Genomic DNA, 6,441 nt, shown 5'->3' with positions numbered 1-6,441 from the left:
AATTAGCTTCCAAACACAATTTACCGTCTTTCCTACTTAGCATTTTTCACTTCTCTGATGAGCCTAAAAGTAAATAAGACATGCATAAAGTACTCTAGACCAGCAATCAAGATATCCTACTTACCCTTCTCCTACTCATCATGTGAGATGATGATTTTGATGTCTTGGTTGCTTCCTAGCCTCACACAGACTCTCAAGTCAACCTACTACCACATCTACCACTCCAACTCCTACTCTCTACACCACAACCTACTACTACCTAATACTACCTAAGATGGAAGATCCAGGCTAGACACACGCTCCCTAGACTCCTCCTAAGACCTAGAGAGTCCACCACCCTCTGATCCTATCTAAATGTAAAATAGTACTCTAGCAAGCCAGAGGGACCCCTATCCTCAAGGACTAGTCTCGGTCACCCACTTAGGGCCCTCGTCCCCGACAACTGCACCAATGTTGGACGGATACACTGCGACAGACGTCAGCATAGCGAGAACTCACCTAACATATAATTTCAACTAAGGATGGAGCTCGACGCGCAGGCGCGTGGAAGCAAGCAAAGGGTGTCAACCTCTACTCGACCGACTAATGACTACCTTCTACAGAGATATCAAATCTACATGCCATCGGTTCTGTGAATGTGAGAGTCTGCTATGATGCTACTGCAAGCCAAAAGCCCATGAGACGTTCTCGAAACGTTACGAAACTTGAGGGATATCTTATCAACACCAATAGGCCACTCTCCCTAAGGTCCGTGACCAAAAAAACCTACCCAATACCCTCCGTGCAGAAAACGCGTAGGATGTCTGGCCGGTTTTTGCAGGTTGGCGTTTCCAAAAACTAAAGTGTCTAATGTGTAGCTCTACTCTCTCTGATCGTGTGGATATGCTGAAATGCAAAAACGGACAACAGTTACTCACCGAAACTCCAAAAGTAGCTCGCGGGTGAATCTGCCAAAACACAGACGAACGCGCGTGATGTAAGCATCAACACGTAGCTCTCCTCGTGGGCAACACACTGCTACTCTCCGTTTGCGATTCTGACCACCGTAGCTCCTTAGCGCACACACACTCTCTCACTTTCGCGCAGTCTCCCAACGACAGAGAAGGTCAGATTATTACAGGTCTCTTTACAAAGCTATAGGTTTTGGCTTATATACTAAGCCTTAGAAAACCTAATGTCCGACCAAAATGACCTGATTTGTCCGTAGGCTTCTATAGAGCTTAATTACAACACTGTGAACTGGATTCCCTCATCCAACAAGCATATGTGGCCAAAATACAATTGCCGACTTAAAATATGAAGTTCCCGTAAACATTACAAAAGTGGCCGTAATGGCTCAAAATAATAATAACGGGATATTCAATGATGTCCATGAGCTTGTATCTTCACATCACAGCATCCATCTTCGTCTTCATCACTTCATCAGCATCTTTATTTGGAATCTTTAAAGAATCTTTGAGGAATCTTTATGGAATCTTTGTGGAAGCGTTGTTGAAAGGTTGACCTTTCAACAAGCCACCACAACTGTCGGCCTTCTTTTTTGCTGACGACAATGGCCCTCTGGCCCCTCCTCCTACTACCACCCCTTGGAGTCACATTCTCTGCATATAGCGCAACGTTATCCATCCGCCATCCACCATCTTTAGGTCCTGAGGTCTTCCTCAACCTAGCCCACCATCCCCTCTGTGTGTAGGAGGCCTCCCTCGTTTCTTGCAATCAGAGGTGCTCTCCCCTCTGTCTTGATTAGCCTGCACAACCCCCAATCTTCAGCACCTCCACCAGCCCGGACTCTTCTCCATTGCTCCAAGCCAGCACACCTCAAGGCGGCCATCCCTTGATCATGGCATAGCTGGATGCAGTAGCGTCATCTGTTTCCTGCCCTCTGCCGCTCTCTCTCCCTCCTGCAGCGCCCTTCCTCTTGTTTGGCGAGCCCCCCTATGCAACTGACTGCCCACACTGTATAAAACATCACAGATGGTGCCCCTTGTTTTCCTTTTACACCCCCTTCTCCATCCAGATGGCGCCACCAACTTCTATCTCCTAGATGGCGGCTTCTCCCCACATGCAGCGCCACCTTGTCGGTCCAGCAGCTCGTTTTTTTGCATGGCTATTTTTAGAGAAATTTGATGTTTTTGACTTATGACTTGGACAACGTTCCCACGAGCAAAGCAAGACATGGCCTTGGAAGCTCCACATATACTAAATCATAACCTGAGGCAATACTTACGTGATGATTCACAGCATATTTGCCTCACGCTCATGAAAAACGTTGAGATGGTTGCCCTCGATGCCCCATCTGGTACACGCACTATAGTGGTGTCATCGACCACCAATCGGAAACATGTCGGGCTCCAACTTTAACCTGGCATAGCTATTTCCCAAGCATCCCGAATGGAAAGCCGCAAAAGCTGAAGAGTTGTAGAGTACATTGAGGCTAGGCTTCAAGTACCCGTAAACATCTCGATGATGAGAAGCCCAAAACCATGGCTCCGACTTGTAATGTGACACATTTGACATACACACCTCTAGGGGACTTGTTCCCGGTTGCATCTGGTACTTTTCCAAGCCCTTTACTATCACACTATTTGGTACCCTTTGCCTGCTCTGTTGGCACTTTCACGGGTCAACTCAAATTGGGTGCACCATCATTGACCACCCCCTTGTTGAGCGTTCATCCTCAACCACTGTATTATTTAGATAAGAGATGATTGCATATTAGAAAACTAATATTTAGTATGTACATAAGCAGTAGATAGATACAGAGAGAGATTTTATCTGCTGTAGAACCCCCCCTGGATCAAATGAAAATCCATAGTCTCTCCCAACTGTGATGCAAACTCCGCCAAAATCAAATACATGGCATTGAACACAGCCATCTGTCTCTAGTACATGAATAATTAGTCAATTTTTTGCACCAGTAAGCCCAAAAACCAACCTCTCGTGCAACTTGGCATAACACCTACCTTCAACAACCTGTATCCATACGCCAGCTTCATATACAAAACAAGCCTGTAAACCAACCTGTGAAGCATCTACACCATACATCCTCATCATCTCACCTGCTATCTACAAAGCCCTCCATGGCATAATCTTCTCTCACAAAAATTTGCAATCGGTACACAGTTGCCTGCAAAGCAACCTTCAGCAACATGCCCATCAACAGCATGGCACAAACCTTTGGCAACCTGTCTTCCACTACCGCTGCTTCTTGCATAGCCAAACCTACCTATGTTCTAAGAATGCCCTCTGTTGTAGGTCCTTCAAATGGCATACACTCCATACCTGATTCACCATGCCAATCTTTGTCCACCATAGCCTTTAATGCTTCATCTTCAACCACTTAATGCGAGAGCAAATCGGATTGCTCGAACACCTTTGCCTTCTCTTCAAGGACTTCTTCTACAACCATATCATCTTCTAAGCGATAAAGAAATCCATGATCCATTACCTTGTTATTTGGCATGTTGACATCGTCCACATGCTTTTAAAATGCACTGCCGCTCTTTAACACAATCGGTAGGGCAAGATTTCCCAACCCCCTGGCTAGCTTCTTTCTACAGAGCTTCGACCATCACTTTGCCAACATCTTCAAACTTGTCCTATGAGCTCTAATCTATAGCTTCATTTGATGCTTCATGCATACACACTTCGACCAAGACCGTATCCTTGCTAGCTGGGCTAACAGACTCTTGTATAACAGTACACCAAACTGGAGGTACAAATTGAAACGAATGACCAAAATGTCTTACCAATGGCAAAGCAGCTACCTCTTTGATGCTTGATCTTTCTTTTGGCATGATGAAGCTCCATTGTCGAGCTATACCCGTAAATTGCAGGCTGCGACAACACGCCCATCTTCAGCTTCCTCTTTTCTTTCCTGCTCTTTACCTTCGCCAAGCAAACCATTTGCGCATAGTCCTCTGCACCACCACATTCGACCTTCTCCTTGATTTTCGGATGCAAGCACGCTAGAAAACTACTCTTGCTTGAAATGATCTCCATTTTGCACACATGTAATAGAAGCAAGTCTTTCCCAAATAGACTCAAATTTATCAAAAAACAAAGCAAAATATTCACTTACATCCTGCTTCATCTTGCTCAATTGTTCACCCAAGTCTAATGGAGAAACCCGCTTTTTGTAAAGAATGAGGATGCAAGAGAGCTACACTAGACAATCACAAAGCACACAGAGATGGAAAGCTTCTTCTTCTTCTTCACAGAAAAGAGAGTACAAAATGACTAAGTGCTAAAGCTGAAAAGTAGCACATATGTACATGCGGTCACTAAGTGTGAACTCGCTAGAAGCGTACTAGGCCGGCACTATAAGTGTAGTCCAGCTGTAGAATCACTCGCAGAGATCCTCCATGTCGGTCACCTAACGCGCCAGTGAGTAAATGCCGTAAGCGGCCAAGACCCGTAGTGGATGCTAGCTCAAGGTGTAGAGCTCGACATCTCAACACTCCCCTTCGAGCTTTGCATGTCGCAGAGTCCAAGCATAGTTCGGAAACGTTGAAGCTTCTCAGCTCCGAGGGCCTTGGTAAAGATATCCACTATCTACTCCTCTGTGCTAACGTAGACCAAGTCGATGTCGCCCGCCAACACTCGCTCTCGAACGTAGTGGTAATGGACCTCTATGTGTTTGGTCCTGCCATGGAACACTGGGTTCCTAGCCAACTGCATGCTGCTGAGGTTGTCACAATGGATGAAAATCTGCTGGTCCACCTGCACTCCCAAGTCCTCAAGTAATGTGCGTAGCCAAGCTACCTCGCACGCCGCAACTGCTGCACCTCTGTACTCGGCCTCTGTGCTCGATAAAGCAACCGTAGGCTGCTTTTTGCTGCTCCAAGTAATAGTAGCACTCCCAAAAGAGAACATGAATCCACTCGTAGATATCCTATCAACAATGCTACCTGCCCAATCTGCATCTGTATACCCATACAATGCTAATGGTGCATCTGCTGCATAGAACAATGCATAGTCAAGAGTACCGTTGCACATACCTAAGTGTGCATCGTACTCCATCCAAATGTGGCTTCCTCGGAAGCTGCATGAACTGACTCTCCAAGCCTACTGTGTAGCTCAAGTCTGGCCTCGTGATAGTCAAGTAGATTAGACTACCCACAATCTTCATGTACATGTTGACATCCTCAACAACATCACCCTTCTCTGCACTCAGCTTTGCATTCACATCCAAGGGAATAGAAATTGGCTTACAATCAGCCATACCATACTTTGACAACATGTCCAAAGCATATTATCTCTGTGATAGCCATACAACCTCTGGAGTCCTGATCACCTCAATGCCAAGAAAGTAGAGCAACTCGCCTAAATCTTTCATTTCAAAATCCTGTTTGAGAAGACCCTTCACATGGTCAATCTCCATAGCATTGTCACCAACAATAATAAGGTCATCTACATATATGGTAATGACCACAATCCCCACATCACTCTCACGTACATAGAGTGAATGATCAGCATGAGCTCTCCTAAAGCCAATACTGACAAGATACTTGGCAATCCTGTCATACCATGCTCTAGAGCCCTACTTCAAACCATACAAAACTTTCAGAAGTCTGCATACATAATCTGGGTAACCTGGATCGACATAACCAGGTGGCTGGTCCATATACACTTCCTCTTGCAACTCACCATTCAAGAAGGCATTCTTTACATCCATTTGATGCATAATCCATCCTCTAGATGCAGCCACTGCTATGACAGCTCTCACAGTCGTCATCTTTGCCACTGGAGCAAAGGTCTCCTCATAGTATATGCCATACGTCTGTGCATAACCCTTTGCGATCAGCCTTTTTTGTGACGCTCAATGTTACCATCAGCCTTATGCTTGGTTTTATACACCCATTTACAGCCAATAGCTTTCTTGCCACTTGGCAATGGCACCAACTCCCATGTGTCGTTTGCTTCCAATGCAGCCATCTCTTCATTCATTGCATCATCCCAATGCACATTTCCAACTGCATCCTCAAAACATCTGGGCTCCACATCCTGTATCACCTTAGCCATGTAGGCTTGATGATGCGCTAGATACCCATCATAAGTCAATTTCTGAACTGGATTTCTGACTCTATTAGATCTGCGCGGTCCTGGGTCACTCCTTTGCCCTCTAGCATCTTCTTGTACTTTCCTTACACCAGGTGTCCTGACAGCCAGAATTCCAAATTCCTCATCAAGACTTTGTTCAGAACCATCTGAATCCATGTCTACATGTGAAAAACCTGATGATGCATCAGCCATAAAGGGAGGTTCATCAACCTTTTCCTTTCCTTTTCATGATACATTCCCTGTACCTGTTGGTGGAGTAACCTGCGTACGTAGTCTACCATTCCATGGTTTCTCAACAGAGCCACGAGAAGAGGACTCTTGTGGTCCACTCAAAACCTGTGACTGTGGCCTCACATTTTGTACAACCACATCATCTTT

At 45.5% G+C, this 6,441-nt stretch overlaps 1 pseudogene; it reads right to left on the bottom strand.

Moving 5' to 3' along the window:
• Nucleotides 1–2,771: 2,771 nt before the first annotated feature.
• On the bottom strand, nt 2,772–4,002 carry LOC147439023 (uncharacterized; annotated as a pseudogene).
• Between the last annotated feature and the right edge of the window lie 2,439 nt (nt 4,003–6,441).

This window comes from Adiantum capillus-veneris, chromosome 16 (genome assembly GCF_014529385.1).
Source record: "Adiantum capillus-veneris isolate H3 chromosome 16, ASM1452938v2, whole genome shotgun sequence".
NCBI classification, from domain to species: Eukaryota; Viridiplantae; Streptophyta; class Polypodiopsida; order Polypodiales; family Pteridaceae; genus Adiantum; species Adiantum capillus-veneris.
The sequence above is the reverse complement of the archived record's forward strand: the minus strand, read 5'-3'. Positions and strand labels throughout refer to the sequence as shown.